This window comes from Saimiri boliviensis, chromosome 13 (genome assembly GCF_048565385.1).
Source record: "Saimiri boliviensis isolate mSaiBol1 chromosome 13, mSaiBol1.pri, whole genome shotgun sequence".
Lineage (NCBI taxonomy): Eukaryota > Metazoa > Chordata > Mammalia > Primates > Cebidae > Saimiri > Saimiri boliviensis.
The window spans coordinates 104728494-104746916 of NC_133461.1; the positions used below are offsets into that span (position 1 = coordinate 104728494).

At 43.1% G+C, this 18423-nt stretch overlaps 1 protein-coding gene across 8 annotated transcripts in view; it reads left to right on the forward strand.

The window, feature by feature from the left end:
- MSRA (methionine sulfoxide reductase A) overlaps window positions 1-18423 on the forward strand; it is a 379414-nt gene that overhangs the window by 135856 nt on the left and 225135 nt on the right. The gene's annotated exons all lie outside the window — the stretch shown is intronic.

The window sequence follows — 18423 nt, forward strand, 5'->3', positions numbered from 1 at the left end:
ACTTTAAGTTCTGGGGTACATGTGCAGAATGTGCAGGTTTGTTACATAGGTAAACATGTGCCTTGGTGGTTTGCTGCGTCCATTACCCCGTCATCTACATTAGGTATTTCTCCTAGTGTTATCCCTCCCTAATCCCCCAAGCCCCCTGCTATCCCTCCTCTAGCCCCCCAACCCTCAACAGGCCCCAGTGTGTGATTTCCCCTCCCTGTGTCCGTATGTTCTCATTGTTCAACACCCACTTATGAATGAGAACATGCAGTGTTTGGTTTTCTGTTCTTGTGTCAGTTTGCTGAGAATGATGGTTTCCAGCCTCATCCATTTCTCTGCAAAGGACATGAACTCATCCTTTTTTATGGCTGCATAGTATTCCATGGTGTATATGTGCCACATTTTCTTTAACTAGTCTGTCTTTGATGGGCATTTGGATTGGTTCCAAGTCTTTGCAAATAGCTTTTTTCTTTAGGATTTTTTACTTACACAGTCATGTTGTCTGCATATAAAGAAACTTCTACTTTCAGTTTTGTATGATTTTTATTTCTTTTTCTTGCCTTTTTTGAGCTGACTAGGACTTTACTACAGTGTCAAATAGAAGTAAAGTGAGTGTAGACCCTAGCTTCATTCTTAATTTACGGCTGAGCACATTCAATCTATTACCTTTAAGTATGATGCTAGCTGTAGCATTTTTGTAGATAATCTTTATTAGCTTATCTCCCTAGTTTACTAAAAAATTTTTTAAACACAAGTGGGTATTGTATTGTATCAAATGCTTTTTTGTAGCATTTGTTGAAGTGATCAGATTTTTCTTTTTTAGCCAACATGGTAAATGACATTAATTGAATTTTTTTCAGTGTTAAAACAACTTCGAATTCCTTGGATGAACCCCACTTGGCCATGGTTGTTAGACTTTTTATATATTCCTGAATTCAATACTATTAAAGAATTTTAAACTCTGTTCATAAAGGAGATTTGTCTCTACTCTTCTTGTGTCTTTGTCTGGTTTTGGCACCAGAGTGATGTGGCTCTTATAAAATGAGCTGGGAATGTTTCCCCCTTCCTCCGTTTTTTAAAGGAGTTTACATAGGATTGATACTATCTCTGCTTTAATGTAACTAGAATTTCTCAGTGAAAATCTATGAGCTTGGAGTTTTCTATTTCAGATTTTTATATTTCTTGTGTTAGTTTTGGTAATTCGTATCTTTTGAGGTGTGTCAGTTATTAATTTGTTGTCTCTCAGCTCCAAATACATCTTCCTGTGTAAGCTCTGTGATATGCAAAGGCACGTCCTTGGTATTTCTTGTGTAATGTGAGCAGGACAGTAAGCATTCTCAGTAGAGGGCACTTGGGGAGGGGCATTGCTGGAAGAAGTCTCTCCTGCCATTTCTGTTGTGGGCATGAGGGACCTTCAGTTTTGTCTGCTCCAGTCTTGGCTCTGGAACTCAGTCTCTGCGACCTCACACCCTCAGCCTGGTGATAATGTCTCTGTAGCACTTCCCACAGGGGACTGGAGTCCTGGGGCTGCCCCTGCCTATGCTGCTGTTGTCCTTGGCAGTGCCCAGCACCCCTGCCGATGCTTCCAAGGCCTCCTGTCCCCATCAGCGCCTGGACACCCCCAGCACATTATGCTGCTAGTTCCTGATGATCTGCCATCTAGAGGGTGGTATTGCCTGCCCAGTGTCTCCAGATTAGCTCTGGCTTGTCTAAGCCAGCACACTTCTCAGCAATCCAGTGACGTCTGAGTCCTTTTACACCTGTCTTCCTTGGGTACTCTTTGCCAGTCCATGGTTACCAGAGAGAGTTTAGATCGTATAGTTACCATTTTATAATGGTTAATATTCTTTATATTAGACTTTGGATTAATCTGCTGTGTGGTTTGTATCTCCTGAACAGTTATGCAAAAATTTCTTGTAAGTAGTATCTGAGTTGAGACCCATGGTTTTTGTCATCATTTTCAAGAAGGGTAGGAGACATTGCTATATGTTCAACTGGCATTTTCTTCTCCTTTCTTGACTTACCCTGTCCTTATGTGTTTTTGCCTGGGACTTAACTAAAATAAGGGAGAGGGAGACCAGAGTGTGGTGAGTGATATTTCTGCAAGAACTAAAGTTGAGCAGACAATAAACCAGGACCACGACTGAAGCAATCAGCTTCAACGTTAGTCTTCCAGTGTCTCATGGCTTTTAGAAGAGATGTTTAGGATTTTATGAGGCCCTATGAGCATAAAGTCCCATTCTTCTACTGTTTAGAATATAGGTCCTATAACCTTAAGCTGCTTATGAATGAAGTATCCAGGCTAACAGATAACCTAGCTTAATATCAGCAACAATTTTAACTTTTGGATTTTATTTTTATTTTCCTAGAGAAAGGGAAAAAACTGTATTTTATTATAGATAGCATTATGAATTGAAATAACCCCACCATCTTTTTACCTCCATCTAGTCAGAGAAAAAGAGCCCCCAAACTCAACTGACCAGCCAATAAACAAAACAGAACCCCATTGAAATACAGAATATTCTCCCCATTGCAGTTAGGCCTTTGGCATGAATTTAGACTTAGCCTTCCTGGGAATTTTGGAAGAACATTTTTCTTCATTGTTTTTGTAAGCCCTATGAGGCAGAGATAAAACTTCCCCAAACAAAACAGCAGGAAAAGCAAGTAACAATCCCCTGGATAATGCAAACGAATAAAAATTGCCAGAATTATTGCAAAAGTGCTAAAAGCCCCTCTTTGATAACTTATACTCTATTCCTAGACTTTAGTGGTTCAGAACTGCCTGTTTTAGCAATGCCAACACACTAGGGAACAAAGTTTGTGGAGAAAATAAATCACGTAGAGGTTAGTCTCCAGCTTAGAAGTGGGTCATGATCTAGGGGTTGATTTGTAAATCAGTTAGGCTGGAAATATATTTTTCCTGTGGAAAGAGGCTTTATAAAAGGTGATTTGATTCTTTTGTGTGAGTGTGTGTGTGTGTGTGTGTGTGTGTGTGTGTGTGTGGCTTACGTCATCAGTTTTCCTTTGAAAAAATCGCATTATTTTTCTTTTATTAGAATATATTACTGTATTAATTTTCTATCACTGTATAATCAATTATTCTAAAACTTAGTGGGTTAAAAAAATAATCATTTACTATCCCCTAGTTTTCTTGGGTCAAGAATGTGGGCTTGGCATAGCTGGGTGCCCTTGGATCAGTGTTCCTCAGGAGGCTGCAGTCAAGGTGTCAGCTACATTGCATTTTCTGAGGCTCCTTCATGGGGCTGTTTGGAAGTCTCTGTTCCCTGCCACATGGGCCTCTTCATAGGGCTGCCTTACGATATAGCAGCTGGTTTCCTCCACAGCAAGCCATCTAAGGAGAACAAGACAGACCCAAAGATGGAAGTCACAGTCTCTCATCCATTCATGGAATCAACCTCTCATCACTCCTGTTATGTTCTGTTTAGTCACTCACTAAGTTCAGCCTACACTCAAGGGGAAGGCATTAAACTCCAATTCTTGAGAGAAGAGTATCAAAATTTATGGCTATATATTTAGAAGCAGGGGAGGATCTGCTCTCAAGTTCACTGAGCCCTTCCAAACCAGTGAGCTCTACAGAGTGGATCCTCCCCCAACTGAGCCTTCAGATGAGACCACAGCCCAGCTAACACCTTGATTGCAGTTTTATGGGAGACCCTGAGCCAGAATCACCCAGCTTCCTATTATAATATGAAATTAGACCACTTAATTTAGACTGTACTTGCAGTTGAGCAGTGGTTGTTGTGCAAGGAGGGGGTTCCTCCTCTCCATGGAAGGAAAACTGTTTCCACAGTGATGAGTAGCACAATGTGGAGATTTCTGTCTATAATTAAGTTATAGCTGAACAGCTTAATCAAGGAGGGGAAATGTATTCTTTTCCCCTATCCTAGCTTGCAACCAGCTTGACCAGTATGAAAGGATATGTTCTTGATGTTATAGGGAAGAAATTAGAATGCTTTTCTCATTGAAACAGGATTCGGTAAATGGTGCTCAGGGTCCGTGGAAAGAGTTCTATTTGAGACTCATTACAGGTTGAGGAGGCCCTTGTGGGCAAGCTTACCATAGTTTATAACAGCATGTTCATGGGAAAATGGATTCTAAATCTCAGACACCCGTCTCATAAGCATGCTTTCAAAATGTGACTCATTTTTAAGTTGGGGTTTGCCTGTATTGTATCACGTTCTCCCCAGAAACCTTCTCAACAGTGGTTTACATTTTGAGCTATCAGCCTTTTGGGAAGAGAAAGTGACAGAAAATAGAGATTACTATAATTTAGTCTTGGCACTAATAGCCTGGCAGACCTATCAAGACATAATTCTCCTCAAAATCAGATTTACTGCAAGACCTGTGCTGAAGTCCTTTTATAGTTGAGGTATGCCAAGTCACACTTGTCTTCTACATTTCTAGAATTCTAGGGTCTTATTCAGGTGCTTCCAAAAGCGTCTGATCAGAATTAGCACCTGAGAAACATTTTTGGCCTGTCTTAGACCCCCTTCAGCACATGGCTTTATGGAGGCCTGCAGCCTTCCCATTAAGAGACACTGTGCAGGCTCTGGAGTGGGTCAGTGCAAAGCTGCCGCCTGTGTCTCTCCTGTGTTTGATATTTTCAGAAGCAGCTCTCATTTTATGTAGCAATGCTCCATTCAATCATTACAGAATCCATCCAGAAAGTATCCATTGCTATAATGTGCAAGTATTTATTGAGCATGTATTCAGGGAATATAGCCAGGCAGACTGTGCTGCTGTCCCTAATCTCCATCCCTTAGTGGAGTCAGGCACCCAGCAGCGTGTTTGAAGAGCCATCCCCATCTGTACTGACTTTCCGGAGTTAAGATGTTCTGTTTTGCCTCCATCTTTCAGAGAAAGGCAAGTGTAAAAAAGCACCACTAAGTGCCTGTCTATGTCACGTGTAGAACCAAAGTTGAAGATTTTGTTCATTATGTTTCTTATTATGAATATGCGCTGGGTTATCCAACTTCCCTTAATTAGCCACGGGACCAAGTCTGATATCTCAGAATGACAGGTCCTTAGAAGAAATTTTTAGAGTAGCTGATTTACATGTGCTGGATCTCTAGTAAGAGCAGGATTTCTCAAAATTCTACCCACATATTGAAAATCAATTGAGAGCTTCGTAGTAAAAACTTGATAATTTAAGGGAAATATAAAACATTCCAACTGCTTTTAGAATTCCGTATAGTGAACATCTAAAATAGATTTTAAAATACTCTTCGGTTATGGAAGAAAAATTGCAAGGGAGAGAGGAACAGAAAGGATGAGAAGGTAGAGGGATGGAGCAATAATTCAAACAGCACCAAGTTCCAGAAAGGCAGAATACTTGCTGCTGTGCTAGTCTCAATCTCCCCACCTCCTCTAAAGTCAAAAAGGAGTAAACCCAGAAATACTTCATTTTTAAATAAATAATCTTTTACTTATATCCAAAATTTTGCACAAATGATCCTCTTAAAATCCTTTCCCCTTAAAAAGAAGACAATTAAGGCCAGATGTGGTGGCTCACGCCTGTAATCCCAGCACTTTGGAAGCTAAGGTGGGTAGATCACTTGAGGTCAGGAGTTTGAGACCAGCCTGGCCAACATGGCAAAACCCATCTCTACTAAAAGTATAAAAATTGGCCATGTGTGATGGTGGCTCCCTGTAATCCCAACTACTAGGGGGACTGAGGTAGGATAATGGCTTGAACTCGGGAGGCAGAGGTTGCAGTGAGCCAAGGTTGTGCTATTGCACTCCAGGCTGGGTGACAGAGTGAAAGAAAAAAAAAAAAGAAGACAATTAACATATTGTTCTGGGGACTGCAGCCCAATTTTAGAGAGGAAATGGAGTGATATCTCTATTTTGAGGCCTTCTAGGGAGCTTACATTACTTGGAATTTTAAAGCTGGTTTGCAGTTTTGCTACCATATGATACAAATGGGATCATCTTTGACATTTGTCCTGGGACTGGATGCAGTTTAAGCATGAGGCTGATCAGAGCTTGGGGCTGCTTATCTGCAGCTGCCAGCCACTCCTGCATCCCAGCCTGGCCCTCAGCTCTGGGAAGAGGCTCCTGGGCTTCCAGGTGTTCATCAGGGGAGCAAATCAGCGGATGTTTAAAATATTTTTTATTTCTGTTTCTGAAAATAATACATCACACAGAAGTTCAGAAAGTAGCAAGAGCTTTCAAAAACAAATTATAGAATGCTGTACTATTCTCCTACACTTTGATTTTTCCCTCAGTTAGCTATGTGTCTGGTAGATAGTTCCATCTCTATAACTATAGTTACTCTATTCTTTATAAGGATGCAGATTGTTATACAGCATAGATTATTTTATGCAAAAGATTAGGGCCAGTATTTTTATAAGTGATGACTGTCTTTGTATGTGAGCAAAACCTGTGTTATGGAAGCTCAATTGTGATGAACCTTGTTAATGTTCCATGTTAATTTTCTATCTTTTTTTTTTTTTTTTTTTTTTTTGGAGTCTTGCCCTGTCACCCAGGCTGGAGTATAGTGGTGTAATCTGGGCTCATTGCAATCTCTGCCTCCTGAGTTCAAGCAATTGTTCTGCCTCAGCCTCCTGAGTAGCTGGGATTACAGGTGCATGCCACCACACCCAGTTAATTTTTTTTGTATTTTAGTAGAGACGGGGTTTCCCCATGTTGCCCAGGGTGGTCTTGAACTCTTCAGCTCAGGCAATTTGCCTGCCTCAGCTTCCCAAAGTGCTAGGATTACTGGTGTGAGCCACCATGCCCAGCCTAATTTTCTATCTCTTTATCACTATTTTATTTCCTGTAGAATCTTCTGTCTTTGTCTTCTGACCCTCAGCAGTAGACAAAAATTTAATAAATAGGAAGCCTCATGTTTTTAGTGGAGGCCAGCCGGCCTGAGCAAAACCAACATCTATGTTTATATCTACAATGATTCTTCTTTTCTTTTTAAAGTCACACATTCAGCTATCTCCTTCATCTCTAATGTAAAAAGGGAATCAAGACAAATTTGCTGTTACATTTATAACAACACAGTTCATGCTCCATTTTTTATTTGTAATGAGGAGCTTTCATCAAGAAATAAAGTCAGAATTCGTTTTCATGACCAAATAGCAGCAAGAAAGCCAATAGGCCTGACCTTACCCTGCAGCCGGCCTGCTTTGTAAAGCTGATGGCAGTGTTCAAGGGTGAAAGGTTGGTGTTGGTCTGGAACAGATTGCAAGGGGAGGTGTGGACCCATCAGGCTCAGCTGAGCATTAGGCCCGATCATTTATCACTGTCAAAGGGGAGGGGAGGGTATGTGGGTGGGAGAGCCACTGGACCACTCTAGGTCAGCTGCTCTCCGACAGCTGACAGTGTCTCCTGCAACCTCCAGGCATGTGACGTGCCATCAAGGGACAGTGTGGTACATGCTTAAGGCTGCTGACATGTTCACAAGAAAGAAAGAAAGATGTGCTGTGAACTGTGGAGCCTCTCCAGAACGGCACACCACCTCATCTTCGTGCTGTTGTGCAGAACTGCTTGTTGAAACAGATTGAATGGGGTTTCAGAGGCTCACTTTGGGCTCCAGAGTGACAGTATGACTTGGGTGATAGGATGAGCAAGCTCCTCGGTGGGCCTCATGCTTAATTACATCCACAGTGCCTGGGGACTCCATAACACTGATGATTTGTGTGGCAGAACCAGCGTGGGCAGATGCTGGGGAGGAAGGAAGAACTTTGTCAGGAAGTGAGGCCCCGACAAGTCTTTGAAGGACAGTACCTTTTTTTTTAAAAAAAAAGTATTTATATTTATTTTTATTTTTTGAGACAGAGTCTCGTTCTGTCACCCTGGCTGGAGTGCAGTGGTGCAATCTCAACTCACCGCAATCTCTGCCTCCTGGGTTCAAGTCATTCTGCCTCATCCTCTAGAGTAGCTGGGATTACAGGGACACTCCACCACAGCCGGCTAATTTTTTTATTTTTTATTTTTAGTAGAGACGGGGTTTCACCATGTTGGCCAGGATGGTCTTGATTGCCTGACCTCAAATAATCCACCGACCTTGGCCTCCCAAAGTGCTGGGATTACAGGCATAAGCCACTGTGCCTGGCCAGGACAGTACCTTTTTGAAAGAATAAAAAGTGTGATTTGCATATGATTCTTTATAGGTATGTTTAACATTCATCTTAATTATGTTTTAGAATCAATAGTAAACACATGTCTTAGTATAAAAGAAACTCCTCTTGATCTACAGCCATGCATTTCAGTACACCTACTTCAACATTGTTATTCATCAGGATGTCACAGGCATCAGGCTGAAATACAGATTTTAATCCTTAAAATAACCTTATTTTCATTGTCATTTATATTCTCAAGATTATCTAATTTTGGTAGACATTAGGAATTACTTGTGTTAATAGTGGTGGTGATATTTCATAAAAGTCAGGTGGAAAATTTCCATCAATTAATGTAATATTTTATATGCTTATCACAGATGCCTAAGTTAGACATGGTAGTTAAATGTGGCAATTGATAAAAGTATTACAAAGGTGAAAATGGATTTCTTCTAAAAATGGAATTAATGATGATGGAGTGCTTGTGTTGGGAACTCAGGCTAGTCTGGTGCTCGCTAAAGTCGCAGGAAGCTTTGAGAGCCACAGGCAGTGCCATCCACGCAGAGGCACGTGTTGACGTGTCTCATCAGCAGCCCTAAGAAGTGGCTTGGGGCGTTGCAGGCTGACAAAGGCTGGAGAGAGGGCCGGGTTGTCTTATCTCTGTATCACCAGATGTAAGCACCGTGTACTTACCGGTGTTCAGGAACCGCGTTCTAACTGTAATGGGATTTGGCTGGAATGCAGCTCCCCAAGCCTTGACTTGCTGGGGCAGATATGGGCTCCCAGGTCTCTCTGCCAACATCCATCAGCCCTTCCCACACATGCCTACCTGGAAGTTGATAAGCTCTTTGAGGAGCCCTCCCCAAGGCAGGGACAATGATTTGGCCCTCACCAGAGAAGATGTAAAAGACCAGCAATACAGCTGGTTTGGCTTATTCCGGAAGTCCCTGAACAGCTTGAGTGCGCATCACTTGGTGGGGGGCAGTTTCTGAGGGAGCAAGCCAGGAAGGTTCAGGGTGCCCAAAACCCTGGGAAGAAAAGGGCTCTGCTGCACCCTCATGTGGTGAAGCAGGAAGTCAGCCGGTCATGGATTGTTGCCATGGAAGAGAGGTTGACAGCTTTCTCTTTTTCTTTCCTACTCAAAGAAAACAGAGGAGGGATACTTAGAAGAAAATATTTAGTGTTTTACAACTCCCAAAATACACCCGATAGGGGCTAACTTTCTTCTTTTTCAAGTGTTGCTTTCAGGTTTTTTTTTCTTCCTTTGATAAAGTACTCGTTAGCAAAGAAATATTTGCTTAAGAAAACTTTGGGAATACATTAAAGTATAAAGAAAGAAGAAAAATCACCTCTTCATCAGCATGTAGAATCTGCCATGACTACAGTATTACCACGCTTCCTTCTTCTCATTTTTCTTGACTTTGTTCTTTACTTAATTGAGGAGGATAATTTTTTTATCTTACTTTTTCTCCATTCAACTCTATATTATTACTATTTCCCCACACCAGGAAAAAATTGTTTACGGTCATACTTTAAAAGTTACCATATAGGCTGGGCAAAGTGGCTCATGCCTGTAATCCCAGTACTTTGGGAGGCTGAGGCAGGCAGATAGATCAGGAATTCAGGAGATCAAGTCCATCATGGCCAAACCCTGTCTCTACTAAAAATACAAAAATATTAGCCAGGCATGGTGGTGGGCACCTGTAGTCCCAGCTACTCAGGAGGCTGAGGCAGGAGAATCAGTTGAATCCAGGAGGTGGAGGCTGTAGTGAGCCGAGATTGCACCACTGTACTCCAACATGGGTGACAGAGCAAGACTGTCTCAAAAAAAAAAAAAGAACTTTATATAATACTCTATCTTAGAACTGTGTCACGATTTTATTCTTCATTTGTGGGGTCATTTGGCTTATTTACAATTTTTCGATATTATAAACAGTTCTGTTGTCAACATCTTTGGAAATCTCTGTCTCAATTCTGATTGTCTCCTACGGTAGCTATTTTTAAGTGAAATGACCAGGTCAAACGGTGGAAATGCTTTTGACGCTCTGTTGGTTGTGGTAGTTGTGTCAGGGTCTCCTCTGTCACCCAGGCTGGAGTGTAGTGGGACAGTCATAGCTCACTGCAGCTTCTAACTGTTGGGCTCAAATGTTTCTCTTGGCTCAGCCTCCCTAGTAGCTGAGACCACAGGTGCGCACCACATGCTTGGCTAATTTATTGATTTATTTTTTGTAGACAGGGCGGTCTTGCTATGTTGCCCAGGCTGCCTTTCGGCATTCTTGGTACATTTTGTCAGACTACTTTCTAAATAGAGGGTAGCATTTCATGCTCCACAAGCAGTGTAGGAGAAAGCTTGTCTCACTGAAGCCTCATCAGCGCTCAGCATTGTTTTTGCGACTTTTGCCATTTGCACAAATCAAAACTCGTGTCTCTTGTGTGACTGAACATCTATTGTGTGTTTATCTATATGATTAACAATTTATCTGCATATCAGTTCCCATCATTCCTCCCTTTTTCTTTGGTGATACAACCTCTGTCTTTTGTAGAATCATGGAGGCCTGCTTGGGGGAGCCTGGAGATGATTCCCATGCTGGCTTCTAGGGCTGATGGTGTCCCCTCACACCCTAAGGGGGGATCCCTGTGATCACCTTTCATCACTCCCAGACAGTCCACAGCCTCAGGGAATAGGGGGCATAGTAAGTTCACACCAGGCTATTGTTTTAGTGACTAAAAAGGGGCCTGTGGTTACAGCATCTGCATTCAGCTTTGCCATCCCAGGCTTGTGGTCACACTCGTGGGCTTGTGCACTGAGCAGACTTCAGGAAATGCAGCAGTCATATCGTCAGAAGGAAAAATGCCCTCTATTTGCATAATGCTTTCTTCTTTTAAAAATGTATTCTCATCCTTATTTCCTCACTCTTTGGACTAAAAATCCTCTCTTAGGATTTCTCTTAATAAGTCGTTGATGAAATGGAGGTACTCAAGTGCAGGATCTGTGAAATGTATCTTTGCCCCACAACACTAACTCCGAGCACGTATCAATGCAGAGAACATCCTTGCCAATACTGAAAACATGAGTCAAATGACCCACCTCTGGGTACCACTTTATGCCTCACCAAGACGGGTTACTATGCAGGCTGGGCTCTTGGCCTCGTCTGTTCTGCCCATCCTGTTCTGACCTCTTGTCGCTCAGACTTGCTCTTCCACAGATAGAGCTGGGAGGTGTGGGGAATGCCTGAGCTGAGCGTCGGCTCCGTTACCAGCAGGGAGGAGCATCTCTGGTTTGCTTCATCTGGAGCAAAGCGGGTGGGGAGATGATAGTGGAGGACAGGGTTGACTGCAGCGAGGCCAGCGGTCAGAGCAAGAGGGTAAAATTCTGAATGACACGTGATTTGTTTTCAGTGCCGCAACCTTCCACTGTTGTCTGATTGTCCTCTGTTATTCCATCACATGCCTTTTATTTTGGGGGGCAGCCCCCAATTGCATACGGTCCCTGGTCACCATGGGGGGAGAACAGTGAGCTGTCTTCCCCTTCTCCTCCAGCTTTGAGAGTAAAGTTCGCCTTCTGGGTATCCACAGCAGCTGGGAACGTTTGCCTGATTCCCACCATCACCTTCCTGGGGACTCCCTGCCTTGCCGCTCCTCGTCACAGGTCCCAGCTGCCAGTTGTCACTTGCCTTCCAGGTCAGGGAGGAGCACTGGGACTTCCTGAGACATGGGGTGAGTGGGGGCAGTGGTTGGCAGGGAGGGGAGAAGCCCCTCCTGGTGACCCACCCAACACCACGTTCGTCCCCACTCAGCCCCTCCTGACGTATAGAGCATGCTGTGTTTGGGGGCAAAACCCACTCTTGAGTTAACTTGCAGCTTAAAACGCCATATCCCACATTGTAGGAGCTGTGAGGGACAAACACAACAGAACCACAGTGCCCTTGGGCATGTATGACTAGAGGTGTGGCTCCCTCCTCTGTCAGGTCCCCTGTGTGGCTCCCTCCTCCGTCAGAGCCTCTGTCAAATCCCCTTTAGGTTTATGCCTGAATTTGCACTACTGTAGTTGCATTATCAAGTGGTAAGAAAGTCATACAGTTTGAAGGCCGGGCGCGGTGGCTCAAGCCTGTAATCCCAGCACTTTGAGAGGCCGAGGCAGGTGGATCACGAGGTCAAGAGATCGAGACCATCCTGGTCAACATGGTGAAACCCCGTCTCTACCAAAAATACAAAAAATTAGCTGGACATGATGGCGCGTGCCTGTAATCCAAGCTACTCAGGAGGCTGAGGCAGGAGAATTGCCTGAACCTGGGAGGCGGAGGTTGCGGTGAGCCGAGATCGCGCCATTGCACTCCAGCCTGGGTAACAAGAGCGAAACTCCGTCTCAAAAAAAAAAAAAAAAAAAGAAAGTTATACAGTTTGAAGTGCATGAGACATTCACAAAACAAAATAAAAAGCAATGTCAGTATCCTCTTCTTAAGCTTTTGAACATCTTCCCCAGGTCCCCTTTCACATCCAGAAGTTGACTTTGACACAGACTTGGTCTAATTAACTGCTGCTCCACAAGCACTGGGCTCTTGAGATAAATGAAAATCCATTTCTCATGCTCATATCTTGTTGGCGGAGGACACATCACTGCCATCAGCACAGGTTGCACTCCTAGAACATGTGGCTTTGGCGTGTGCCCCATGGAGCAGAGAAGGGGCTGGGGCATGTGCCCAACCCACCAGATGGGAGGCACCCACTGTGCTATGGCTGGGCAACAGATGTCCCTGTTGGAGACTCTTCTGTCTCCATTTCACACTCTGCTGGTAATCAATAGTTAGGGCTCAATCAATGAATGGCTTTTCTGTATAATAAAATTGTTTCTTTGATAAAACATGCCATTGATTTTGAAACAGAAATTTGTAAACAGTGGTTAGATTCCCAGGTTAGCCCCTCGCCCTCCAAATCTTACTGAACCTATACGAAGGGTTTAAAGGATCTTTGGTTCTTTGGCCCCCAAATACTTGCCTTAGAAGTGTTTCAATGAGCAAATGTCTTTAGAAACTCCATCTTGGTTTCTAGGAATAGAGCTGTCATTGCTTGGTTGTAAAGAACCTGCCATTCTCTCATTATAGAATGGAAAGTAGCTCTCAGATTTCCCCTTATTCTTTTATCCCTAGAGCAATATGTAGTTTGGAGGATTTTCAGAGGGGTTTTATTGCAGTGTATCAGTAGAAATGAGAAGAAAAATGACTGCTTTGCCTGTGCCATCTTTGTTTTATCCATTTAAACCAGAAATGGCAAAATTATTTCATCATACATGCTGCCTCTAAGTGATGTAAGACTCTATGGGTGCTGCATTGAGAAAGGATTCTGTGGTCACATTCAGGGATCAAAAAAGTGTGCTGTGGTTGATTAGTGATGTCTGCAATGTGCATGGTCATGGAGAGGAGGCAACTAATGTGTATTTGCCATTCCTGACTCAGACCTGTTGGAAAGTAAAGTTCACACATAGGTGATAATACCAGCCTAACTATTGTATAGAGTTAAGTACTCGACACTGTTCTGAAGTGCTTTTTGTATTTAATTCTCAAAATAACCCATGAGGTAAGTACAAATGAGGAGACTTACAGTGAAGAAATTCTTACAGATGAGGACACAGAGGCATGAAGAAGTTGAATGGCTAAGCAAAGATAATGTGGGTAGGAAGTAGGAGAGTTGAGAGTTAGAGTCAGGCCGTCTTGTCCTCGAGCCCCTGTTCTTAGCCACCAGTTCTGTCCTGTCTCAGTACTTGTGAGTGTTGCACCTGCAGTCCACAGGACCGATGTGAGACTCAGCTGTATTTCAGAAGAAGATGCAACATCATGTTTACAGAACCTGTTATCTTTAGGCCTCGGGCTCTGGAATCAAAGACAAGACAAGGCCCCAGGGGACCTCATCAGTGAGGAGGGAGTAGCAAGTGGAGGTCCTCCGCTCTCTCCAGTTCATGGAGTATTTCTGGTCTTTCCACCTTGGCCAGCGCTGCCGACCTCTCAGATGAGAGTGTGTAAATGTGAAAGGGAAGAAGGGTGGAGGTTTAAGGAGTGGAATAGAGGAGTTTCCTTGTTTCCAGGTCACCTGGCTGGGGGAACTATTTCTGAGGGGCCATTTTCAATGATCATTTTATGTCAGGAACCCACACAGGTACACATAAAAATATGTAACAGTCACGCAACACGTAACAATGTTTTGGCCAACAAGGGATTACGTATATGATGGTAGTCTCATGAGATTATAATGGAACTGAAACATTTTTATTGCCTGATGACTTTGTAACCATCGTGACATCACAGCATAACACGTTATTCACATATTTCTGGTGATACTTTTGTAAACAAACCTACCAGGCTGCCAGTTGTATAAAAGTTCAGCACATTTGATAACATACAGTATCTAATATTGATCATGACCATAAACGACTATGTTACTGGCTTATGCATTTGCTATCCTGTACTTTTTGTCATTATTTTGGAGTGTGCTCCTGCAGTTGTAAAAGAGTGTAATATAGCCTGAGGCAGGTACTTCAGGAGGTGTCCAGAAGACACTGTTACCATAGGAGATGACAACTCCAAGTGTGTTATTGCCCCTGAAGACCTTCCAGTGGGACACGGTGTGGAGGGTGGAAGACAGTGATATTAACGATTCTGATTTGTGGGCATTGGTGTCTTAGTTTTTAACAGAAAATTTAAAAAGGAAAAAAAGAAATGAAAATTTTAAAAATAGGAAAAGCATGCAGAGTGAAGATATAAAAATATTTTCGTAAGGTTGTACAGTGTGCTTGTATTTTAAACTAAGTGTGCTTACAAGAGTCAAAAAGTGAAAAATATATTAAAAGTTTATAAAGTAAAAAGTTACAGGAGCTAAGGTTAATTTAGTACTGAAGAAAGAAAATAAATTTAGTGTAGCCTGAGCGTGTGATATTTATAAAGCCTGCAGTAGTGTTTGGTAATGGCCTAGGCCTTCACATCCATTCACCACTCATTGACTTACCCAGAGCAGCTTCCAGTCCTACAAGCTCCATTTGTCCTAAGTACCCAAGACAGGTGTACCATTTTTTAAAAACTCTTTTATACCATATCTTTACTGAACCTTTTCTGGGCTTATAGATATTTAGATCACAAATACTTACCATTGTAATGCTACAGTTGCCTGCAGCATTCAGTATAGTCACTGCTGTACAGATTACAGACTAGGGGCCGCAGGCCATATCGCAGAGCCATAGCCCAGAGGCTCTACCATCCAGGTTTGTGTAAGTGCACTCTGTGATTGCACAATGACAAAATGACCTAACAACACATATATTTCTCAGACTGTATCCCTTTTGTTAAACGATGCATAACTGTGTATATATATTTTTAATTTATAGAATAAGTTATTTTTCAGAATGGCTGAAGGGAGACTTTTTAGTGCCATTTACCTCATCATGATTTCAACAAATACTCATCAAATGCTTGTTCTGTGTCAATATGTTGAGATAGGATTATGGAAATAGGGAGTCAAAGGGCTATGACCCCTCCCCCCCCGAGCTTGTAGTCTACTGATAGATGCAGTTCCTGTCCAAATAATGGCATAAACCCAAAGTGCTACTCGGGTGAGTGCTGCAGAGGAAAGGCCCTTGATCCCAAGAGATCAGGGTGGCTGTAGTAGATGAATGAGGGATGCTGGTGTCCTGACCATGCTGGCTCTTGCAGGCCATGCCAAAGAGCTTTGACTGTGGCCTGAGAGTCATGGGATACCATGAAAGTGGGGAGGGTTCATGGAATTTGTGTCACATGATTAGATTTTTTTTCCCTTTGGAAATATAATTGTGGTTACATTGGAAAGAATGAATCGGAGAAGGGATATAGAAGAGTTAGAAGGCAGATGTAGAAATCCAGAAAAAGGGGTCAGGACAGCTGGGGCTAGGGAGGCTTGGGTAGTGAAGAGAAGAAGTGGGGAGGAGGGATGCTACAGGTGTCTGGGAGGGGACAGTCACTACCTGTGGTGGTAGATTGGATGTGGGGAATGAAGGGAAGAGAAGGGATGAGGACAGCTAGAAAGCAGGAGCATGGCAGGCCTGTTCCCTAAGTTGGGGGATGCTGGCAGATAAACCAGTTTGGGGTGGAAGGACATCCCGTGCAGTTTTGCAGTGTTCAGAGGAGATGTCAGATAGGGTGCACTTTGGATTGTGAACATGTGGGTGTCAGTTGGGCCATCGACAGGCCTCGATGGATTGTCCTGGGAAACCAACTATGTGGAAAAAATATAAAAATCTATAATTTTGATTTTTGAATTCAGATGTTTTCACCCTAAACAATAAGAAAAGAATCTAATAATGGTAAAGGAAATTAATAAAAATAAATGTCTTGTATAATCTTTCTGTTTTCATTTTTGTATTCTTCTGCCAGTCTTTCCCCATAAATATTCATTTTTTAATTGTCATTATAATCTACATAGAAGATGTAATAGGACTGTGTTTCCTTCCCATTATCCCAAATATTTTCCCACATTTCTGTATCTCTCTCAAGGCTGCATTTAAAACATGTATAATATTCTATTCATTTGGTAAATCGTAAGTGGTAATTTTCTAAGCAATTTTTCTACTTTTGGATATTTAGTTGATTTTAAGATTTTGTTAATACAGGTAGTACTTTCATAAATATTATGTGTATCGCCTTTTTTTCTCTTTCATTTTTTTTTTCTTAAGGTAAATTCTTGCAAGTGGGATTCACGGGTTAAAGAGTTTGAATAGATTTCTGACTTGTCATATGGGTCAAGGCAAACGTTTTCCAAACCACTGACAGGGCTGTGAGGCGAGACCATAGGGACAGATCTTTGCCCTCCACATGGAAGCCCAGCATGTTTCTTTGAATTCAGTAACCAGTGGTTCTAACCAGATCAGTGAATACTTGAAAGGTCACCGGGGACCTTCCATCACACATCTGCTAATTGCACCAGTTAGTGGCTACAGATCAGTCTAAGGCCACTGAGCTCACCACCTTGCCCTTAGAACCCTGGACTAGCTCCTCCCTTTTCCCAGGCCTTCTGCTTGTAGGATACCACAGCGACTTTAGAACCAGTGGAAGCCCCACAGGGGAACTGATGAAATCCCTAAGGGTTACCTGAACAAGTGAGCCCTCTAAGCCTCAGGCTCCAAGAGACTTGCATGGGTATTGCAGAGGCTGCCTGTGGTTCCCATGGGTTTGGATGGGTGCTCAAGACCATCCGTGACCTGGTCTCCATTTAAGATATTTACTTGCCATTGCTTCTCAAAATAGCACCTCCACTTCACCCAGGCAGGTTGTTCTCTGGCCCAGGAAGAGGCCTCGTGGCCCTCACTCAAGTTGCTTCCTCACCCTCACCTTTGGAAACCTGGCTTCTCTTTTGGACTCGAGGAGTGGCAGTGCCTTTGGTCAGCACATCTGACTTTCCATCCGGCGCTCCTGCTTCAATCTCCTGCACTCCTGCAGGACCCTCCGTCCACATACCAGGATTTAGCATATAATTATATGCTTTCTTTAATGTTTGCTTTTGCAATTTTTATTTCTTGAAGATAACTGTACTCTCCTTGATAGCAGGAGCCATGCCTTCCTTCCCTAGACCCCTCCAAGCCTGGCTTCAGTGCTGAGCCCTTTGCCTGAGCCAAGCCAGTCCTATGTGACCCATTACATCAAAGCGTCTGTGTCCACGATGCAGTGTCAAGCGTCTTAGCCATCCTTTCCTTTTGTATTTTCCACGTAAGTGCTCATATTTAAAACTTGCTGAGGATGTTATTAAAATACTCATGGCTGGAGAATACTCCTGTTCTCTTTTGATCACAATTTGGGGGTTGTAAGATCAAGTTAATGCTGGAAAACTGTAACCTGATCACTTGTTACCTCTGAGTCCTTGATGTCCACTAGAAAGGGCAGGGTGACTGGTTAGGAGGACCTGTCAGGGGTTAAGGAGCAGTAGGAGGCACCGGAATATCTGTCTGGCCCTCAAGGAGGCTGGTGTTTTTGGCCTGGGAGAACAGTGCTTGTATTGTAGTGAAATGACATGTTCTGCTATTGTGTTTCTTGAAAAATTGGTCCCAATGGTACACCTCTCTTTTTACCTCTCACTTTAAATTCTGAGCGCATCAGTGTTCGGATTGTTAGGAGTCTTCAGGGGGACCCACCCCCAGTTTAGCCTGGAAGTTGGAGCTTTCCTTGTTCTCTAGAGATGGCCTGGCACGAGAGGGACTGTGGCTGGATATCGGGAGCCTTCAGGCTGGGCTGGGTCTCTGCCACCCACTGTCCAGCTCTGCGTAAGCTCAGACCTCGGCCTACTCTTTTGTAAAATGACATACCTGAGCTAGATGATCTCTAGGCCCTTCTGC